The sequence below is a fragment of the Aotus nancymaae genome, unplaced genomic scaffold, assembly GCF_030222135.1.
Source record: "Aotus nancymaae isolate 86718 unplaced genomic scaffold, 86718_ANA_hifiasm-v0.15.2.pri h1tg000079l, whole genome shotgun sequence".
NCBI classification, from domain to species: domain Eukaryota; kingdom Metazoa; phylum Chordata; class Mammalia; order Primates; family Aotidae; genus Aotus; species Aotus nancymaae.
This window is the reverse complement of record NW_026988494.1, coordinates 17,424,458-17,448,313: the sequence shown is the minus strand read 5'-3', so window position 1 is coordinate 17,448,313 and position 23,856 is coordinate 17,424,458. Positions and strand designations below refer to the sequence as shown.

The window sequence follows — 23,856 nt, the reverse complement described above, 5'->3', positions numbered from 1 at the left end:
ATCTATGTTTAAACATGACCTTCCTTCTCATTTTTCTTTCTTTTTCTTTAACAACATTGTATGATGACCATCTTCTGCCCAGCTGCTGAATGTTTGCACAGAAATCAGTAAAATACATACAGTTATAAACTTGTTTGTGGGGCTGTGGTGTCAACTCCATCCCAACCACTTATGAGACTTCAATTCCTGAGAGTGCTGTTGTCACTACGATAATTGGCTAATGATGGCAAGGAACCCACTAAAAACCTTAAAGCAAAGCTGAGAGAAAGCCAAGGGAAAAGGAAATGAGAAAATGAATACTAGGGAGGTAATCAGGCAAGGGTAAAAGGGCTGGATATAAATGGCGCAAGGGAAGGAAAAAAACAGATTTTAAAAAAGGGGAAAAAAAGAGCTCAAAGCAGAGAAGGAAGGGAGGTTTTAAATTATCCTGATTTTCACATTATATCTACATAGTTCTCACAAATGCAATAGAAACGCTATTCTTGGAATCAAAATTAAACCTCAAAAAATAAAAAAATAAAATAGGTAGTAAAAGAGAAAAGAAAACTACCAGTTTACAGTTAGCTGTTCTACAATCATTTACTAGAAGCACTAAACAGTAGAGGCAGAAGAAACTAGTATGTCCAGTATGGGCACTTTCCACATGAAAAAAATTAAAGTAGAAAGTCTCACATAAAAAAAAAATGTTGGTTGTGTATCTTTATCTATGAAATAACTTTTTAAATCACATGTTATCATTTTTTCTGAACCAAATGGATTGAAAATAGGCCCCTGGGTTTGTCTCTGTGTGTGGTTTTGTTTGTTTGTTTTGAGATAGAATCTTGCTATGTTGGGTCTTGCCCAGGCTGGTCTTGAACTCCTGAGCTCAAGGGATCTTCCCATCTCAGTCTCCCAAATAGGGATTATAGGGAGGCACCACCATGTGTAGTTTTCTGTTTTGCTTTTTACATTTATGTGGCATTTTCCTCAAATAACAAATTTTTGACCATTAAACTAGCCCTCTTAATGTTAAGTTTCTGAAGTTCTTTAACAATAATATGAGCATATTCAACCTATATTCACAAAAAAATTAGATATAATTTCTATAATTTTAATGTTGAATATTCATCAGCTATATGTTACTAATATTTTCCTACCTGAAAAACTTTCATACCAGATCAATATAGCTTACATTATAAAATAAATCAACTTGGTTTTCATTTTTTGTTGTTGTTTTATGAGACAGAGTTTTTTGGTTTTTTTTTTTTTTTTTTTTTTTTTTTTCTCTGTCACCCAGGCTGGAGTGCAGTGGCATGATCTCAGCTCACTGCAGCCTCAGCCTCCCAGGCTCAAGCAATATTCCCACCTCAGCCTTCTGAGTAGCTAGGACTACAGGCGTGTGCCACTGTGCCTGGCTAATTTTGTTTATTTTTTTTTGTAGAGATGGGGTCTCACTACCAGTTCAAAACCCAGGCTGGGTCACATGCTGAAAGCAAGAGCAAGAGAGAAAGGGTGGTAAGAAAAGGTGCCACTTACTTTTAAATAATCAGATCTCATGAGAACTTACTATCAGAAAGACAGCACCAAGCCACGGATCATTCACGCCATGATCCAAGCATCTCCCACTAGGTTCAGGCTGGTCTTGAACTGGTAGTGAGAATCCATCTCTACAAAAAAAAGTTCAAGACCCAGTCTGGTCTTGAACTACTGAGCTTAAGCAGTCCTCCCACCTTGGCCACCCAAAGTGCTGGGATTACAGAAGTGAGCCACCACACCCAGCTGCTTTCAATTTCAATTTGTTTCTAAACATTATATTTAACATATGAACATGAAGAATATGCAGATAAACCACATCTACTTACCATGTGTGTGTGTGTGTGTGAGAATGTGTGTGAGTGTGTGTGTTTGTGTGTGTGTGTTGGGGAGCAGTGCAAGTGGATGAACTGTTGAACTTTTAAAAATAAAAATTCCTTGACACACTTTATGTCTTTTATATAAAGTAAAAGCAAATTATTTTTTACTATTTGGCAAATGAAGACAGTGTTTGGAGTAAAATGACCAGGTAGGGCCAATTGGCTTCAGATTAGCATCCTGTGTTCGTCCCCTCTCTCCAGGCATTCAGAGGCCTGAGCACCCCATTCCCAAGTCACCTTCAGTGTGCAGAAAAAATTTCCCTAAGCAGGCAATCATTTATCCAAAATACAGGAGATCATGGGATGCGTCTAGTTAGGAAATTTTTAAAATAAAATATTATGATGTTTCTATCGAAATAACTGTTTCACGAAGAGTCTTTAAAAGGGTTTTCTCACCTGTAAAATAAAGAGATTGAGTTAGATAATGTCTAATGTCTCTTTTAGTTCTGTTTTAATTCAGTTCTGTGCATCTGAGTGTTTTGCTCGTGGGCTTATTTTTCTGCCCCTATTTAATTAACATACAGAAACAAATTGATCATTAGAATGTCACCCATTTTCCTCCCAAGTAGCACCCAGTGGCACTATAATGAGTCTAATATACTTGTTGTTAATGGATTTTGGTGCTAAATCTTCTTCTTAGAGAGCTTTTTAGTCCATTCGTTGGGAGGGAAGGGAACACCCTCACGTACATATGTGTTTGATACTTTTTCAGATTGTTCTTGACTTTGTTGTATCAAAAAGCAGAGGTCAACTTAGCAGAAAAGCTTATAAGAGGACTTTACATTTACTATATTAGTACTCTGCTCCCTGTATGATTTTCACAAAGTAGTATAGCAAATGTTATTAAACTGATAAATGCTTTCAAGATATTTGATCCACATTTCTTTAAACAAAAGAATTCTAGCTTTCAAAATGTATAATAAATAATATGCTTATTATTGATACGTGATTGAGTAGTTTGGGCTAGGTGTTAGTCAATGTAAGTAATGGTTCCACTTTAATAGAAACCCTTAAATTTTAGTACCTGAACCCAATAGAAATTTATTTCTTGCTTTCTTCACAGAATGTATTGGTGAATATTCTAGTTTTGCTGGACACTGTCAATTCTACAGTAGACAGAAAAGAGAACATGGAGGCTCTCTTGCAGATAGTAGGTCCTAGGCATGAAGTGGTATATGGTTCTTCTGGCACACAGGCTATTTTCCAGAACTGGTAGCATAGCCCCACATAGATACAATTAAACTAGGAAATGTAGTCTTCCTTTGTGCCTAGGAGGAAATTGAGATGGTTTGGGAAACACACAGGACTGTTTCTGCTAAGATCTTCTATAGCAAGGAGTTATATATTTAGAAATGAGTTGAAGAAGAGGGACATGAAAAAGAAAGCAACTTATGCAGGTATATTTTCCATAACCAAAATTAGGATCACTCTCAAAGGCTGTGACAATGACTATATTGAATTCCTTGGATGATCTAGAAATGGAGTGATAAAAGTTTAGAAACTAAGTTGATATGGGGATGGAGAGGATAAATAATAATTAAAAAATGGTAAATGATAATTAAAAAGAGGTTTAATTGTCTCACAGTTCTATACTCTGTATAGGAAGCATGGTGCTGGCAGCTGTTTGGCTTCTTGGGAGGCCTCAGGAAGCTTACAATCATGTTGGAAGGTGAAGTGGGAGCAGACATGTCACATAGTGAAAGCAAGAGCAAGAGAGAAAGGGTGGTGGGCAAAGGTGCCACACACTTTTAAATAACCAGATCTCACGAGAACTCACTGTCAGAAAGACAGCACCAAGCTATGGATCATTCACCCCATGATCCAAACATCTCCCACTAGGCCCCACCTTTAATGCTGGGGATTACATTTCAACATGAGATTTGAGTGGGAACAAACATCAAAACTGTATCAGCAGACGAATATGGTAGTACATTATGATCAAATAGGGTTTATCTCAAGATGTAAATTTGGTTTGACATTTGAAAACTAATCAATATAATTCACCAAAATTATAGCATTAAAAAAAGAAAGATCATATGAGTATCTCAAAAGATGCAGAAACAAGATTTGACAAAATTCAACACCCATTTATGGTAAGTAACTTTCTGCAAACTAGGCATGGACAGGAACTTCTTCAACTTGATAAAAGGCATGTACCAAAAGCTAACATTCTCCTTAATAGGGAAAGACTAAATGCTTTTTCCCTAAGATCAGAAACTAAGCAAGGATGTCTGTTCTTATCACTACTATTCCATATTACATCAGAATTCCTGACCAGTGCAAAAAGGCTCTTTAAAGACAATAAAACTCTTTATTCACAAATGTCATGATCAGCTATGTAGAAAATCATTATTAATATTTGATTTAAAAACTAGTAGAATTAGTAAGTGAATTTAGCAAGGTCACAGAATGCAGGATCAACATAGAAAAATAAAGTTTGTTTATTAGTGAAAATTTTGAAATTATAATTAAGAAAATACCATTTATGGTAGTATCAAAAAGCATTAAAATACTTGTACATAAACTTAAAATATGTGTGATGTGGTTTGGCTGTGTTCCCACCCAAATCTCATCTTGAATTCTAGTTCCCATAATCCCCACATGTGGTGGGAGGAACCCAGTGGGAGGTAATTTAGTCATGGAGGTGGTTATCCTCATGCTGTTCTCGTGATAGTGAGTTCTTACGAGATCTGATGGTTTTATAAGGAGCTTTTCTCACTTTTGCTTGACACTTCTTGCTGCTGCCATGCGAAGAAGGATGTGTTTGCTTTCCCTTCTGTCATGATTGTAAGTTTCCTGAGGCCTCCCAGATCATGCTGAATTGTGATTCAATTAAACCTCTTTCTTTTATAAATTACCCAGTCTTGGGCATGTCTTTATTAGCAGCATGAGAATGGACAAATACAATGTGCAAGTACTATACACTGAAAACTGTAAAACATTGCTTAAATAAATCAAAGAAATCTAAATAAATGGATATATAGAGTGTTCATGTTTTACAAGACAAATTGCTGCAATTTTCAATTCCCTCCAAGCTGACCTGTGGATTCAGTGCCATCCCAACTGACATACTGACCAGTTTTAATGAAACTAATATATTGATTCTCAATTTATATGAACATACAAAGAACCTAGAGTCAAACAATTTTGAATAGGAGAACAAATTTGGAATACTTAAACCACTTGATCTCAAAATTACTATAAAGCTATTAATGAAGACTATGCATTAGTGTAAGTATAGACACATAGATCAATGAAATAGAAGAGAAAGTTCAAAAATAGATTCACATATATAATGGTCAATTGATTTTCAATAAGGTAAATGGAAAAGGATAATCTTTTCAAAAATGGAATTAGAACAACTAGATATGTATCTGGGAAGAAAGGAACCTCCACCCATAACTCATACTACTTATAAAGGTGAATACACAATGGCTCATAAATGTAAACGTAAGAGCTAAAACTATAACATTTCTAGAAGCAAACATAAGAGAAAATCTTTGTGTCATGACATTAGGCAAAGATATATCAGGACACAACTTCGCACAATCCATAAAAAACATTGGTGGACTGGCTTCAGTTTAATTTAAAATGTTTGTTCTTCAAAGACACTCAAGAAATTAAAAGGCAAGCCAAAGCCAGGGAGAAAACATTTACAAAATACATATCTGATACATAAATTGTATCCAGAATGTATAAAGAATTCTTACAATTCAGTAATAGTACAAAAAAATGCATCATAAAAAATGGGAGTTGGGCACAATGGCTCACATCTATAATCCCAGCGCTTTGGGAAGCCAAGGCAGAAAGATTGCTTGAGCGCAGGTATTTGAGGCTGCAGTGAGCTGTGATTATGTCACTGCACTCCAGCCTGGGCAACAGAGAGAGCCTCCAACTCCAAAAAAACGGGGTAGGGAGTGGGTCAAAAGATTGAAACACTTTACAAAAGAAGACACACAAATTGAAAATAAGTACCTGAAAGGATGGATGCTCAATATCATTTATCATTAAGAGATACCAGAGAAACTAAAATGAGATACTGAAAAAACTAAGGGTTTTTTTTTTAAGTTGACAATATCAAATGCTGGCCATAATGTAGAATGCTGAAACTCTCGTACATTGCAGATGGGAATGCAACACAGTATTAATAGCATAGCCACTTTGGAAAACTGGCAGATTTTTTAAAAAGTAAAGTTAAACATCCATTAACCATATGTCCCAGAAATACCACTACAGAGTATTTATCCAAGAACAAACATATACATACAAAAAATTCAACATAGATGTTCAGTGACATTATCAGCGATATCACTCCAGGATATTTATGCAAGAACAAACATGTACACACACAAAGTTAAACACAGATGTTCATAGCATTTTATTTTCAATAGTCAAAACTGGACACTACTCAACTGTCCATCAACTGGTGAGTGGAAAAACAAATTATATATCCATACAGTGGAACACTGCCTGACAATAAAGAGGAATGAACTAAAGATTCATATGAAAACATGGATGAGTCTCAAAAGCATTATGCTCTATGAAAGAGGGCAGATACAAAAGAGCTCATACCATAGGAATCTATTAATATGGAATTATAAAAAAGGCAAAACTACAGAGAGCTAAAAATCTGTCAGGAGTTACCGTGATTCCAGCATCTGCAGAGATGGGATTGGTCTAATAGAGGTGTGGAACTTTGCAGGGAGCTTGAGGAGGGGGTGAAATATTCTAATTGTGGTGAAACTTACACAGCTCCGTACATTTGCCAATGCTCATTAAATTGTACACAAAATTGATGAGTTTTACAATATGGAAATTTTATGTCAATAAAGCTTATTTTGAAGGGGAAAATTTTTCTCTGGCCTTTCTGACTGAGGATTAATACAAATCAAAAAAACCAAACAGCTGGGTTCACAGAACTTACAAGTGAAGTGGCTCAAAAAGCTCCACTCTGTCAGAATTCAGCCCTAGGAATCTGTTACTTCTTGCAGGTAACTCAGCAGTTATGTCCAGAATGAGTCTTTTTCCGTTTTTTCTTTTTCCTCCTCTTGGACATTCCTGTTCTGACAGAATGAGAGTATTTAACAGAGAAATTGGGAGAGATCCGACAGATTTCCTTCTTTCAGAAACATTTAAACATACAGAGATTTTTCAATGTAAAGGTTCATAATGCATGTATTGTGTGATGAGAATTCTATTCAAAGTTCTCTTACCAACTTTGTTGACAATGTTTACAGCATTTCTCTCTTTAGAGCCACTGAAATCAAAGGAATTCGTAACATACTATTCTTGCCCAAAATAAGAAGAGAGAATTCATTCACTCATTCATTTATTCAGTAAACATTTTCCTTTATTTATTTATTTATTTATTTATTTACTTACTTACTTACTTACTTAAGACTCTTGCCCTGTTGTCCAGGCTAGAGTGCAGTGGTATGATCATGGCTCACTGAAGCTTCAAACTCCTGGATTCAAGCAGTCCTCACACCTCAGCCACCCAAGTAGCTGGGACTACAGGTATATGCCACCACACCTATGTTGCTTATTTACTTTTTAATTTTTTTTTAATTTTTTTGTAGAGAGGTGATCTCGCTATGTTGCTTAGGCTAGTCTTGAACTCCTGGTCTCAAGCCATATTCCCACCTCAGCTTCCCAGAGTGCTGGGATTATATGTCTGAGCCACCACACTTGGTCTCTTTTGGTGAATAATTATTAATCACCTCCTACATGATAGGCAATATACTCAGTGCTGGAAATTAAAAGTAAATGTATAAATAAGGTGTGGTCTCTGTCTTCTGGAGAATTCCAACTTCTCTGAGTTTTTGGGGTCACAATTCAGAATATCGAGAGTCAGCTTCTGTAATTTGCCTTTGTCACTGAAAGCTTACCAAAAAATCTGTGAGAATAGTAGATATAAAGACTGCTTTTAATAAAGCTCTTTAAATCCTAGAATGTTGAAATTTGGCAGTCAAGAAGGCCATCCTTCCCATTCAGAGAAAAGGAAACGAAAGCCTAAGTATGTGACGTTCCTATGGGATGTGGTTTGGCAGTGTCCCCATGCAAACCTCATCTTGAATTATAGCTCCCATAATTCCCATGTTTTGTGGAAGGGACCTGGTGGGAGGTAACTGAATCATGGGGGCAGGTCTTTCCCTTGCTGTTCTCCTGATCGTGAATATGCCTCACAAGATTTGATGGTTTTATAGAGTAGTTCCCCCGCACAGGCCTTCTTGCCTGTTGCCATGTAAGATGTGACTTTGCTTCTCGTTTGTCTTCCACCCTGATTGTGAGGCCTCCCCAGCCTTGTGGAACTGCGAGTTCATTAAACCTCTTTCCTGTATAAATTACCCAGTCTTGGGTATGCCTTTATTAGTAGCATGAGAACAGACTAATATACCATGGTAAAAGTCAACTCTATCTCTATTCACACTATACTTCTGACACTAATTGTGTGGATTTTTTCCACACCAAGAAATTCTCCAATTATCTGCAGATGCAAACTGAGAGTCCTAAAATTATGACACTATCTGGAGTTAGTGTCATACCCACAAGTTAAAATCCCGCAAGACTGTCCCCAATTCAGATGCCAACAATAGGAGAGGTAGCCCCAAATGATACTAGGACCTGAACCCTGGGCAGTGCTCAGGCTCTTGACACCTGGACAAGTCATGAATTCACCATCAAGAAATTCAAGGACACTGTCAAGGAATTCAAGGATGAGTCAGAGAATAGTCAAAGTCTAGAGATTTGTTGCAAAGTGAAAAGACACACTCAAAAAAGGGGAGTATGAGCATGTGTACTCAAAATAATAAGTCATGCCCGATGGGGTTTGGAGGTTTCTACCTTTATGGGTTTCTTTAACCAAGGGGTGAAATATTCATGAAGATTTCTAGAAAAAGGTAAAGGTTTCTCAGAACTGTGGTGTTATCCATATTTACACCAAATATTGGTATTCCAGGATCTGTCATGGCACTAGTGGGTGTGTGATTTAGGGTGTTAATGAGTGTATAATGAGTTCCTAGGTCATAATGAAATCCTAGTGTATAATGAAATAATGAGGTCCTAGTGTATAATGAAGTCCTAGTGTATAATGAAGTCCTAGTGTATAATGAGGTCCTAGTGTATAATGAAAACCTATGTCAAATCCAGCACCATGTTGAGTCTGGTAGCTTGGCCTTGTCCTGGTTTTCAGGGTCTTATTGGCCCCTAACATATGCAGCTCTTTCAACAGCTCCTTTTTGCTAGTTATGAGACTGCTGCTTGGAATTTTCTGTTCTCCTACAACCATCCTCTCTCACTGTGACTCCTTTCTCAGAATTGATAATTTACTAGAATGACTCACAAAACTCAGCCACACAGACACTTTACTTATACTGGTTTATTATAAAGGCTACAACTTGGGAACAGCCAAATGAAAGGAATGAATAGAACAGGGGATTGGGGATGGTTCAGGGTTTTCATACCCTCTCTGGGCACACCACCCTCCCAGCACCTCAATGAATTCATCAACTCCTAAACCCATAAGTCTCCCGGTTTATGACCTTTTATAGAGCTTAATCAGATCCCTTCTCCCCTTACTGGACATCGGTTGTGGGGCTGAAAGTTCCACCCCTGTAATCATGTTTTTTCTAATAAGCAGCCCTATCCTCGGGCTGTCTAGGGGCTTCTTCCTAAGTCACCTCACTAATGTAAGCTCAGATGTGATCAAAGTGGCTTCTTTATGATTAGCAAACAGAGGACTCAAGAAATTCCAAGGGTATCAGGAACCTAGACAAAGACCAAATATATTTTGATTATCCTACACAGTTAGACAATGAGTGAGTGGGACCCTTTCTGTCTTCTGACTTTGATTCAATATTCCAGAGGCCCATGGGATTGTCATTATCTCCCTTCATTACTCCCTGCAGAACTGTCGTGTCCCTAAGCTCTCCTGTCCTCTTGGAGACATTCCAGGGTGCTTTTACAATCTAAAAACATGCAAGCACAGGTAATTTCCACAGGTCATTTCTATCCTGGGAAAAAAAAGATTATGAAATGCTTAGTTCAGCAAAGAAATGTTTTCTGTGGAATCCCCCTTCAAATGAAATATTGATTTTGAAAACATTTAATTCTTGGAATCATTCTGAAAAAGTGATTTATTTGTACACTGATGGAAATAGGGACTTTCTTCTCAAATGTTTACAGGAATTATTTTGATAGTAAAGCATTTTCTGACAGAGTAGGAGGATGCAGATAAGTTTTCAAGCATGAAACAGAAAAGGAGCTGCAGCTATGTACCTAGGAAAAGGTTTGGTTTTTGCTTTTAATGGCTGTACTAAAAAGCTTTACATTCACAGAAAAGTAAATCAGTGCAATCACGTGATACCTTGGGACCAAACCTTCATTTATCATCTATCCAGTGCATCCTATGTGCCAAAGACTGTGTGAGGCAGTGCTGTCAATAGAATTCCCTGTGTTCATGGAAACTTCTAGATCTGCACAGTCTAAATATAGTGGCCATTCTCGGTGGCTCACACCTGGAATCCTAACACTTTGGGAGGCTGAGATTGGAGGATCACATGAGGTCAGGAGTTCCAGACCAGCCTGGGCAACATGATGAGATCCTGTCTCTACAAAAAAATTTAAAAAATAAATTCAGTGGGGTGTGGTAATGCATACCTATAGTCTCCAGCTACTCAGGAGGCTGAGGCAGGAGGATTGCTTGATCCACAGGAAGTCGAGGCTAGAGTGAGCTATGATTGCACCACTGCACTGCAGCCTGAGTGAATAAATAAATAAAGTGAGCTATGATTGCACCACTGCACTGCAGCCTGGATAAATAAATAAATAAAGCCACCACTAACCACCCATGGTTACTGAACACTTGAAATATGGCTAGTGAGACTGAGTAATGAAATTTTAAATTTAATTTTCTTTTAATCCATTTAAATTTAAATGGCTACCTAGTCTACTAGCTATGAAATTGGACAGCACAGGTGTGAGGAATAGGAAATACGAAGTGCTTCAATATTCACAATGTTGTTGTAGATGACTGAACTAGATGTGGTTGTAGGATTGTTTTCAGCAATATCTATCCACAAAGGACATCTCTTCAATCTTTCAGAATCATTGCCTTCAAAAATAAGACTCTATGATGGAAGTGATTAACTTGATATCCTATGTGCACATATATCTATAGTGAGTAAACAAAATGCTATAACTCTTTCAAGCTAAGAAGTACAAGAAGATGGTAGAGTGGGACCTCTTCTGTCTTGGGTGCTACTGAGGTGCCAATGTAAAGACAATAAAGCATGTCCAAGTGAATTTGGGACAACATCTACCCCACGTACAGATTCTTTTAAAAAATGGTCCTGAGACCTTGTTTCATTATCTTGGATCCTTTGCCAGTCAGATTAAAACTTTAAAATGAGTGCAAACAAGAGAAGAACACGAGGAGATGGTGATGAGAGCTGTTGCCTGGCTCTACTGTCCATTGGAAGAGAGCTGGGTGCCACTCTCTAGCCCCAAGCCTAGTAAAAGGAGTTCAAAGAGACCTGTTGGAGAAATCCGAAGTGGTTCCTGGTAACTGGAAAAATGGAAGATGGTGACCTTGCTTCTGCTCTAGAAAGCCAGTGGAGACTGCTTTTAATGGAGACTGCTTCTTCCCATGAAAGCTAGAGTGAGAGAGGGTTGACCAACTGCTTTGGGAGAGGGACTAGGGAAGCCCTTGCTATGTGGTTGGGATCAGCTGACATGTTGCTGAGGCAAGGGGCATATGTGAGTGTTTCTTGTGGACCAGATGTGGGCCATGTGCAATAGAGTTGGCATGAAGTTTATCTTCTTGGGGTCCACCTGGTAGGGTGGGTGAGAGATGGAAAGCTTCAGCAGGAAGAGATGTTCCAGTGGGTACATAGGACTGAGGAACAGGAATAGAGGACCTTATTTAACATGATTTGGATATTTGTCCCCTCCAAATCTCACGTTGAAATATGATTCCCAATGTCAGAGGTAGGGCCTGGTGGGAGGTGATTGAATCATGGGCGCTGATCCTTCATGAATGGCTTAGCAATATCCTCTTGGTGATAAGTGAGTTCTTGCTCTGAGTTCACATGTGATCTGGTTGTTTAAAAAAGCATGGCACCTCCCCCTTCTCTTTCTCCTACTTCTGCTCTCTCAATGTGACATGCCTCTCCTGCTTCACCTTCTGCCATGATTATAAGCTTCCTGAGACTCACCAGAAGCTGAGCAGATGTTGGTGCCATGCTTGTACAGCTTGTGGAACCATGAGCCAATTAAACCTCTTTTCTTTATAAAGTACCTAGTCTTGGGTATTCTTGTATAGTAACACAAATAGATTAATATATCACCCACCCTCTCTTTTGCACTGCACTCTTCCAGATGAAGCAAAGGAGTAGATTTAATGTTAAGTCAAATTTGGACTAAGGACTGGGTACTTTAATTATTGAATTGACACTATGCTTAGAGGACCTACAAGTGAGCTGAACAACTGGACCTGCCAAGTTTTCACATAATGCCAGGGGGAAGTTTCTCCCACTGAATAAAAGGATCATGGCAGACAGTTTTGGTCAGCCAGAAATGGAACTTATTCAAAATCCTGGTTATGATACTTACATGGATTTCATTAGATTTTCTCTTTACAATTCCAAGAAGCTATGGTTGGTCTGTTTTTTGGTAACAAAAATATATATAAATTAATTTCTATCAGCTTGGAAACCTGTATGTTAACCAAATCTGTCTTTTTAGTTAATCTCAGAAGTAATTATTTGTGCCCCCCCAAAACAAACAAACAAAAAAACCGGGAGTATTAGTAACACTGGGTTGGGCATAAAACTTAGCTTGAGATAAACTGAGATTGTAGAATTACAGGCATATAGCACTATGTCTTTCACTTTTCTTGAACATAATAGAACAGTTTTGATAAAAAGATAAATGATGATTGCAGGAGGTAGGGAGAGAGCAGAATACAGACACTGCTGATTGAAAACTGTAGAAAGGAAAAGGTTTCATGTAAAAATATCTGAAAATATTCCATTAAGGAACATTCTTTTGTTTTCCTCCTACCTCACTGACTGCTCATTTGATTCCTCTGCTTGTTCTTACCCATCTCCCTAATTTCCTGGCACTGGAGTGTAATAGGCACTCCTCTTTTCTCTTTACCATCCACTCCTTTGGTGATCTCATTCAGTTTCATGGATGCAAATGTCATCTTTACTCTAACTTTCAAATATACAGCTCCCACTCCTGCCTGTCCCCTGAATTCTGGTTTCATACATCCAGTGGCTTGCCTGGCGCTCCTCTGCTGAATGTCGAAAAGGTACCTCTAACTTAACATGTCCAAAAATTAGAGCCTGATCTCCCATCCTAAATCTTGTTCCTTCCACAGTCTTCCTCAGTTAGTTAATGCAACTCCATTTTTCTGGTAGTTCAGTCCCAAATCCTTGAGTCATCTTTGACTCTCTCTTATAACGTACATTCATCCATCATTAAATTCTGTCAGCTCAATCTTCAAAACATGACTAGAATCTCAAAATTTCTTACCACCTTCTTTGCTACCACCCTGGCCCAAGCCACCATCATCTCCTGCTTGTATTGTTGCAGTAGCCTCCTAGTTCACCTCCTTGCTTCCAACACATAATACAGGGTGATTCTGGCAAAACATAAGTCAGATCATATTAGCTGTCTGCTCAAAATCTACCAAGGGCAGTTAAGGGTCCTTACAACAACCTATCAGATCCCACTTACGACATCTCTGACTACCTTTCACCTGGCTCACTCAACGCTAGGGACACAGATCCCTTGCTGTGCTCAAAACCTATCAGGCAAGACCTCAGGGCCTTTGCACTTATAGTTACATATTTGCATGGTTTTCCCCTTTACCTGCTTTAGGTCTTTACTCAAATTTCACCTCTTAGTGAAGCCTTCTCTGAATATCCTTTGTAACCATCTACTCTCCTGACACTATACTCCTTACATTTTGTCCCTTTCTTTGTTTTGTTTTTCTCCAAAACACTCAGCACCATATAACATCACATATATTTACTTATCTTGCTAATTTTCTGTCTTCCCCAGCTCTGTGAGGGAAGGGATGCTTTGTGTTCCACTAGAATCGGTAAACTATACCTAGCACATGGTAGATGTTCAATAAATATTTGTCACATGAATGAATGAAAGAATAACTACCCATAAGAAGGATAATAAAAAATAAACTGAACCCTTATTATAGAGACTTAACCTAAGTTATTTGGGTCTTGGGGAAGAGGTTAGCTGAGTCTACCCTATGCCTCAGACAACCCTCTGGTTTAACATTTCTTGTGCACTTACTACAAGGCAGGCAGTATCCACTCCCTCCTCTGTTTTCTTCTTATCTCCATTCTCTTCCATCCCCTAAGCACATGAACCCCCTTTGTGCTCTTTCCTTCTTGTCTCCCATCCCTCTTACCCACCCAGTCTACACTCAGCATTCAATAGAGTCCCATGAGGCAAATGCCAGAGTGAATTTTGTGTCAGACATATTCTCTCAGCTTCACCTTGAGCTTTTGAAATTCAAGTACATCATGATTTTACGCATGTTGACTATTTCTGCCTTGGGTAGTGGCAAATTTTAATTCAACAATCATTTATTGAGCCTCTACTATAGACCAGGCACTGTTCTGGAATCTAGGAATACAACAACAAATAAATAAGACCGGCACTTATGTTCTCTAGTCTAATATATCAGTGGTTTGTATGCAGTTGTTATATGTTATAATGCAGCCTATTTGTACACTGAAGCAGTTGTAGGCAGCTTCCTTATTGAAAATACTGTAGAGGTTAGAGTTGTTTATGTATTTAAAATAAAAACCCTTTTCTTTAAATGCATATTTTAAGACTCATTGTTTAAGAATTGATAAGAAAGAGGAGTAAGTCTAGCTCACAATGGAAAAATACTTAATTTTTTTTTCTTTTTTGACGTGAAATGACTCACATTTGTGAAATGCCAAAACTCATAATAGAGATTAACAAAAATGGGTTGAGGAGTTTTAAGTTTAAAGCATTAACTTGAAAACTCATCTGTTTTCATGATTCCTTCCATCTCTGTTTTTTTTTTGTTGTTGTTGTTGTTTTTGCTGGGCATTTATTTCCCGATCTAAGTAAATTACCTAGGCTTTCGCTGTGAAAAAGAAACTTATCTTCTGACTCTCATTAAGGACAGACTTGGGTAGTCAAGTTTTAGATGTTCAGACACACTAGATTCAAGAAAAAGTATTTTCTCTGGTTTTAGATCAACACCCTATCTTTAATCCCCAAACAAATTCTAAGTAGCTCCCTGTCTCTATGTTTTGCAAGATGTTCTCAGCTTCAGATTTATTAGTGCACACATGCTTGTGTGCACACACACACACACACACATCGACATATCACAGCAGTTCAAAGGACAATTCAGAGACTTCTCTTAAGCTTTCTGTCTAAAACGATGAATTGACTATTGGAACATTTCTCTTGATTCAAAATTTTATGCTTTTTCATTTATTGAGGTAAAATTTATATACGAGCAATGCACAGCTTGTAAGTGTAAAATTCTATGAGTTTTGACAAATGTGTCATCACCCAAATAGAACACTTGCATCATCTTAGAAAGCTCCTTTATGCCTCATTTTTTAAAAAGAGCATTTAATATTAATCACTGCATGAAAAAACTTGAAATGCCTTGAAATCCTACAGTTATACATGAAAGAAACTTGAGAGGTCTTCCAAACCTTGAAAACGTACTAAAAGTGTAAATGTTATTTTCAGTAATAAATGTGAGGCTGGGAGTTTTCTAAAATGTCAATAACAAAAAATTGTGTTCACCACATTAGAGAAAAGACTAGGATATCTATTGAACCCATAGAAAATGTTACAAAATCAATCTACCACTTCACACCCACTAAGATGGCTGTAATCAAACACAAAATAATCAGTGTTGGTGAGGATGTGGAGAAATTAGAACCTTAATCCATTGCTGGTAGGAATGTATGGTGGTGCAGCCACTGTGGAAAACATTTTGGAAGTAAACATAGAGTTATGATACAACCCACAAATTCTACTCTATGTAGAACTGAAAAGAGAAATGGAAACAAAACATCTCCACGAAAACTTGTACATAAGTTTTTGTAGTAATATTATTCCTAACAGCCAAAAAGTGGAAACAACTGAAATGCCTATCAACTCATAAATGGATCAATAAAATGAGTCCTAGCCACACAATGGAATATTATTTAGCAATAAAAAATGAAGTTCTGATATATGCTACAATGTGGATGAGCATTGATGTTATGATAAGTGTAAGAAGCCAGTCACAAAGACCACATATTTTATGATTCCATTTATATGAAATGTCCAGAATAGGCAAATATATAGAAACAGAAAGTAGATTAGTGTTTGCCAGGGACTGAGGGGGTTGGAGAGAAAAGAGGAATGACTGCAAGTGGGGATAGAGTTTCTTTTGGGGATGATGAAAAATTTCCAGAATTGACAGTGATGATGGTTGCACAACTCTATGAATATGCTAAAACACATTGAATTGTACACTTTAAATGGATGAGTTGTGTGGTATGTAAATTAGATCTTGATAAAGCTGCTTAAAAAAAATCTTTCCAGTGAGGTGATCAAAAGTATGTAGCTAAGCTGAGCATGGCGGCTCACACTTGTAATCCCAGCACTTCGGGAAGCTGAGGCAGAAGGATTGTTTGAGCCCAGGAGTTGGACATTAGCCTAGCCATATAGGGAGACCCCATCTCTACAATAAATAAATGAAAAGTTAGCTGGGCATGGTGGTGTGTGCTTTTAGTACCAGCTACTTGGGTGGCTGAGGTGGGAGGATTACTTGAGTCTGGGAAGTAGAGGCTGCAGTGAGCTGTATGTAGCCAAAACACTAGAGGAAAAAGTATTGCTATGGATTGAATGTCCCTGCCAACATTCATGTTGAAATTTAATTGCCATTATAACAACAGTAAGAGGTGGGGCATTTAAGAGGTGATTGGTTCATGAGGGCCCTGCTCTCATGAATGCTGTTATTGAGAGAATGAGTTAGTTATTTGGAGAATGGCCTTTTGACAAAAGGATAAGTTTGGACCCCATTTGCTTCCTGTCTCTTGTGCTTGCTTGCTACGTGATGCTTTCCACCATGGAACCACCCTCACCATGTGCTGTTGCTGTGCTCTTGGACTTTCAGCCTCCAGAACTGTGACAGATACATTTCTTTTCTTTATTAATTACCTGGTCTGTGGTATTTTGTTATAGCAGCAGAAAACAGATGAAGACAAGTATTACTGAGGTATTTGTGGAAGTTTATTAATAAAAAATATTGTGTAGGCAGTAGATAAAACTATTGTGTGATTTTTCTGGATTTGGAGATGTTTCTGTAATTTGTCAACTCTTAGAAATTTGTATTTGAAATTTCTTTTTGTCATTCTAAATAAACATTCACATTGTACTAAAAAATAAATATTCCATAATCTGGGCTTTTCAGTGACCTTCAGATATAGGAAGGATTAACTGTATGCATGAATAATACATGATGGAATTTCATCTTCCTTTTCATTTCTTCTTTTGACCTCCAGTATTTAATGTCTTGCTTACTATACCATCTCTCTTTCCACACCACATACGTTAGGGGAGGAATATGTTACTGGGTAAATACACACTAGCCCATGCCTAGGTGGTCTAGGTGCCTCCTTTATCTTTTTACCAAGGTGGGTGCTTGTGTTTTCTGACACTGAACGTGAACACTGGGGGCTATGGTAGCAGAACTGAAGATTCGTGCTTTATTTTTAATATTTCCAAAAGCCTAACAAAATATTTACACACAAAATACATGCCGGCAAAATGAAATGTCAGTGTTTATTTGATTTGCTTTAGGCTTTATTGACTTAGTAGTGGTTACGCTGGCAAATTTATGTTGATCAGAACCTCTAACCATTTTATGTTTGATTATTTATAACTGGATGAATGAATGAATATTTAATACATGTGATTAGCTTTATAAGTACCATCTTAAAATATTTTGGCTTCAGGGATAAAAACAATTAAAAGTTCCCTTTGCAGTGAAAACGGGAAACACATTTCTGTGGCTTAACTTTTGAAATGCTCCTTTATTGAACTACGGGCCAGGAGCTTTCCATAATTTATCATGCTAATAACACTTCTGTAAGGCATTATTAATCCAATTTTATGAGGAAACAGAGGCTCAAATTACAGATGTCTATGCCCAAGTCCTTTAACTATAAAAATTATGTAAAACTATGTCCACCCTGCCTCCTATATAATTAGTTATTTTTTTGTTTATGAGTTGGTTAATTTCCCCAGTAAAGGCCAGTAGGCCAATGGTCAAGCCCCAGGGTAGCAACTACATTTTGTACTTGGTCTTACTTCTGATTCTTGGCAACAAAACCACCAGAATCCAAGGTTCAAGGAAGGCAGGAGTTGACTGGGAATAGGCACACCAGACTGTCTCTGTAAGATATGTAGGCGAGGGTGAAGGGAGATCACAAACAAGAAATATGCCTGTATTAGTCCATTTTTACACTGCTGCTGAAGACATATTCGTGACTGGGCAATTTACAAATGAAAGAGGTTTATTGGCCTCACAGTCATGGGGTAAAGCAAGGACGAGCAAGTCACGTCTTACCTAGATGGTGGCAGGCAAAGAGAGAGCACGTGCAGCAAGCTCTCCCGTTTTTAAAATCTTCAGATCTCATGAGACTCATTCACTATCACGAGAACAGCACAAGAAAGACCTGCCCCCATAATTTAATCACCTCCCACAGGGTTCCTCCCACATGCCTGGTAATTGTAGGATTTACAATTCAAGATGAGATTTGGGTGGGGACACAGCCAAATCATATCAATGCCCAAGTGACTGGGGTGCTTCCAAACCTACACATCTGCTCACACTGCTTCTCTGGCAGGGGCAGCATGAGCTGCGGACATTCTTCTGAAGTTGGAGTGAATTCGTACAAATGCATACACTCCCTCATGCTGGTTCCTCTGGTGGGTGTCCAAGGCTGCCTTTGATAGATGCAGATGGGGCAACCAAGGCAAAGTGGGTGACTCATGTGGCCTTGGTGCATCTCAGTAGACAGAAGGCAGCTATGCTCACTGGGCAGCCCATGCTAACATGGTGGGCGGGATCGTGGGACCACCACGAAACCTGACTCCACTCCCATCTCCAAGCATGGTCAAGTCAGTCACTTCTGGTTATTTGGGCGTCTTCTACTGGTCACTTGAATTAGACTGCTCTTTGGAACAACAAGGCGGAAACACACACGCAGCAGGCCACACAGGTTCCACCTCCAGGTGCTTGGATCTATTTAACGGACCTCCCAGCGGGGAAAGAGGGCGGATTTGAGGTCTCCCCGTCCCTCTACCAGGGGAGGGCGCCGTTCCAGCTCTTGTCTCTGAGGCACAGATAAAAGGACGGAGGAAAACAGGTGCGGGTCCCTGGCACTAACGATCGAAAACGCAGTTTTAAGTGACCTCTCCCCGCGCACGCAGAGTCGGTGGGGACAGTCCCGAGGTCAAGCTGCGGGGCACATGAAGAACCCGCCTCAGGGGGAAATGAACCTTTTAGGGCTAGATGGGCCCCCAGAACTAAAGGCTACGACCGCGACTTGGAGCCGGGGGAGGCCAGTCAGAGGGGGCGGGGACGCCGAGGGACGCCCGGGTGAGTGTCCCGAAGCCCGCTCGCCTCCCGGACCCCGGCGAGACGGCGCCCAACTCGCGGCTCCAGTCACATGGCCCTTCCTGAGAGGAAACACTAGAGAAAGCGCCTCTCACTTTTCTCAGGGTGGGAAAACTGTGAGGGAAGAAGACAAAGCAACAGGCAGGTTTCCGCTCGCGGGCTGAAGGCCGGGCCTTGGACCCGCGCGCGGCTGCGGGAGGCAGCGGAGGGTCCCGGCCGCCGGAGGGCTGCACTGCAAGGGTCGCGGGCGCCTCCAGCCTGCCCCGGAGGCCCCGCCCTTGCCTCGGAGGCCCCGCCCCCCTCCGTTGGGCGCCAGTCCCGCCTCTCTGCCCTCCGCCCTCCGCCCCCCGGGCCCGCCACCGCCGTCCCCGCCTGCGCCGCCTTCGCTTTGACGTTACTGGGGACCTGGCAGGCGACCGCCGCGAGCTCGCAGCCTCGCCAGCCTCCGCCAGGGTGCGCGCGGGCCGCCGCCGTTCGGCCGTCCCGGGAGCCCAACAAAGAGCACGCGGTGCCGGTCGCCGGCACTCGCGCCCTGAGGCTGCGGCCCCGGAGCGCCGGGCGGCGGTTTCGGCGCGGGGCCGGGCGGGCGATGGAAGATGGAAGGAAGGAGCGCTGCGGTGAGCTCCGGGGCCGGGCCCGGTCGCGGGGGGCGTACGCGGCACCGCTGTCCGATGTGGGGTTTGTGTTGCTTTGTCGCCGCTCTGTCTCCCAGGATCCAGGGGCCACCTGGGTTTGTGCTGGTTACGATTTTCCTTTCCGCGTTTGCTTTCTGTTTGTTAGGAGCCCAGTAAGGTCAACTTCGTGGTGTTAAGGTCTAGGGGTTTTAGTTTATCTCTCTGCTTTGAAAACCTCAGACTTGAGAGAAAAGCTATCAAAAGAGGGCAACATGAAAGAGGACCTTAAATGCCAATCTTCCTCTACCCAGTCAGCTTGTATTTAGGGACTATCACGTTTCTGTCAGAAAGAAAGAAAAAACAAAAAACGAAAACCAAAACTAAACAAACTTGCATTGAGCGAGCAAACAGACAAGGGAAGATTATTCGGTGCGATATTCCCAGGAGCTTTTACAGATGTTTCAGTCATTCTGTTTTACATGCATTTAACTTTATCCGCTGTTTTCAGCTCTCCATTCCGGCAAATGATTTTTTTTTTTTTTAAACACATTAACACCGATTAGAGGACGCAGGTTTAGAATGTTGTCTGTGACCTAAATAATAAATGTTTCGTTTTGCCATTCCCCTCGATGTCAAAGGATGATAAACGCCCACTAGGCAGAGGATGGAATGGGCACCACGATTTCATTTTCTGGACACTGGTTCTCCCAACAGTAGGAGCCAGGATTTCCGCTCCAGAATAACTCTTGAATGGGTCCAGGTGTTGGTTCCCTCACATCTGTTGGTGTAGGGAAGATGGAGATTTGGAAAATTACCCTAAGTGGGATTCTGGCAAGGAATGCTTCAATGCATTGGTTGTAATTGAGTATGTGCAAAGGATTTTTCAAAGCCCGGTAGCCAGGTAAGTAGGATAGGATTTCTGCTTTCAAGGAGCGTGCTTGAGAGCTTGCATAGGAGACACTTATGCATAGGCTACTATGGAGAATCTGAGAGAAAGCTTCTGGCCTCGGGGCTTGGAAGTTCTCTGAGAGGAGCTGGCAGTTACGCTGGACCTTGAAAGGGAGGGGTTGCCTGGCTTTTTGTGAGATGTGAGGGAAAGGATGCTCCCTGCTGAAGGAATGGAAATTCACTTTCTATCCTTTTCCAAGAAATACTTTATTACCCTTTCTTTTCTGAGAGTATTTGCAAACCGAGAGACTTTCTTTTAAAAAGTCGTGAAATTCCTCTTCAGCGGTTAAAAGTGCAACATAGTCTACATCACCTTCACTAGTAAAGCAAGTGCAAAATAAATTAGCACCTTTTCAGCCAGTTTTTAGTGGCTGGTTGGATGTCCGTCCACAACTTTTTTATATCCATCCACACAAGTGATTTGTCTTGTTAGATATTTCATTAATAAAAGCTTTTTGCACCAAAAGGAGTAGAGTGGTATCAAGGAAGAGATTTGGATCAGTAGGTAGGACACCTAGCTTGGAGACTTTGTCAATGACTAGGTGAGTTTTTGCTGCTGCCTTGGGTTTTATTTAACCTCTGTTGCTACAGTTTCCTTGTAGGGGAGGGGATTAGGTAGATGCTCTCAGAGCCTTCTAGCCCTACAATTTGATGTTTCCATGCCTAGACACGTTATGCATTACCTATTCAGTAATGTACTCTTTTTTTTTTTTTTTTTTTTTTTTTTTTGAGACGGAGTTTCGCTCTTGTTACCCAGGCTGGAGTGCAATGGCGCGATCTCGGCTCACCGCAACCTCCGCCTTCTGGGTTCAGGCAATTCTCCTGCCTCAGCCTCCTGAGTAGCTGGGATTACAGGCACGCGCCACCATGCCCAGCTAATTTTTTGTATTAGTAGAGACGGGGTTTCACCATGTTGACCAGGATGGTCTCGATCTCTTGACCTCGTGATCCACCCGCCTCGGCCTCCCAAAGTGCTGGGATTACAGGCGTGAGCCACCGCGCCCGGCCCAGTAATGTACTCTTAATTTCACATTCCAAATATCTGTTTGTATGTTCTGTGAATGGATCAGTACTCTTATCCTGGCCATTGAATATGAGAGAGTGATTAAAGCTACCAAGCTAAAATAACCTTATTAAGGGCAAATTCCATGGTGGAGAGTTGTTTGTTGTTGTTATTTTTAAATGGGAGCATGAGAAGCTTGATTTGCCTATCTGAATGTGTGTTTGGTTTTAAAAAATATTTTGTTGACACTGTTCATTTCATTTGTGACAAAGAATAATATATACCTTATTATGTACATTATAGTTAAGCAATTCAGTACTGCTTTTCATTAGATGCTAGCAATTTAAAAAATTGGGTAACCTTGGAAATTCTTATGGACTAGTAAACCTTGGGAATTTGGAAATAAAAAATAAAATAAGACGAAAGCAGCTCATTGAAAAAGAAAAATTTAGAGGTACTTTCTATCAGTGGCTCTGCTGTCTTTCTAAAACCTTGATATTTACATATTTGTGTTTGCCAACCTTGATGGAAAATTATTTGAGTGGAATTTAGCCTGGCATTACATTGGAAAAAAAAAAAACAAACAAACATGTCCATGGTAACTACTACTTTTGGAGGTGATTTTTTTTTTCTTTTATAGAAATTCAGGAGTGATTTGTCATGCATTATTCATAAACTAAGACACCTATGTGGTGATGGGTTAGTTGCAGTCTTGGTTAAGAGATGCTGAGGCAAAACCATGTGAATATTAAAATGTGTATGTGCCTTGGCTTCAAGACTGGTTTGTTTGAGGTTTACCTGGGGTAATGTCATTTGGCCATTATGGAAAGAGCATATCTTTGGGTTCTTTGGGTTTGGGTTGTATTAGAAGGTGAGTTATGGATAGTGATCTTTTCCAGTTTTTGGAAATGAATTCAGACATGATTGAAGTTGAGTCAGACTAAAAAATGATCTGGTGACCAAAGTCTATGGAGTGTAGTATGTGAAGCAGGCTTATAGAAGGCTGGGGGTCTATTCTGACCTTGAATTACTGCTGCTGTGAGAGTTTTCACCATTTAGGGGTTCTTCCTGGATTGTCTGGGCCAAGCATAGAGGTCCTTGACTTCCTTTTGCTAAGGGTGGAGGTGTTTTCACTTTGAATATTGCCTCTCAGTTCTTCCTAGTTCTTTTACTGTTAAACCAGCCTGGCTTTAATTTAGGAGAGTACAGGATCCATGTGAAATTCTCCAGAGCGTTTGTTCGGAGTGTCCATATCTCGACAGCTTGTGTTGTTTGTGAAATTGTATGCAGACTCAGAGCTCTGGAAAGAATTTAAGTGGTGGCATTATTTTTTGAAAGAATGTTTCTGAGTTACATTGACCATCTTTCAAGGATGTTTTTCACAAGCTCCAAATTAAGTAGTGTTAGTTGTAGTGATTGTTGCAATTTACAATGGAGAAAAAGGATAATTTGCAGCATATAATTAACAAGTTATTCTTAAATCCAAATTATCAAATGTCCATGCCTCATTTGAAAATAAGGTGTAACTTATAACATTAATAATGAATCTTTGCTCGTGCTATCTTATTTGTATAAAAATAGCACATGTCCCTCCAATACTTGTTTGGCCTACCAAAAGAAAGGTTTTTCACTGCACCCAGAAGGTCAACAAACTTGGGCCCAGTTGGTTCCTAGTGGGCAGGGACTTTGTTGACACTT

At 39.9% G+C, this 23,856-nt stretch overlaps 1 protein-coding gene across 4 annotated transcripts in view; it reads left to right on the top strand.

The window, feature by feature from the left end:
* The window catches only part of PSD3 (pleckstrin and Sec7 domain containing 3), a 674,493-nt gene that overhangs the window by 182,979 nt on the left and 467,658 nt on the right, over positions 1–23,856 (top strand). The window contains exon 1 of one of the 4 annotated variants that reach the window (XM_064368707.1): positions 20,193–20,210. The exons of 2 other annotated variants lie outside the window; for them this stretch is intronic. The gene's annotated coding sequence lies outside the window, so the exon portion shown is untranslated. Of the gene's footprint in view, positions 1–20,192; positions 20,211–21,090; positions 21,109–23,856 lie in introns of those variants that run through there. One more of the 4 variants, XM_064368705.1, reaches the window with a different exon arrangement.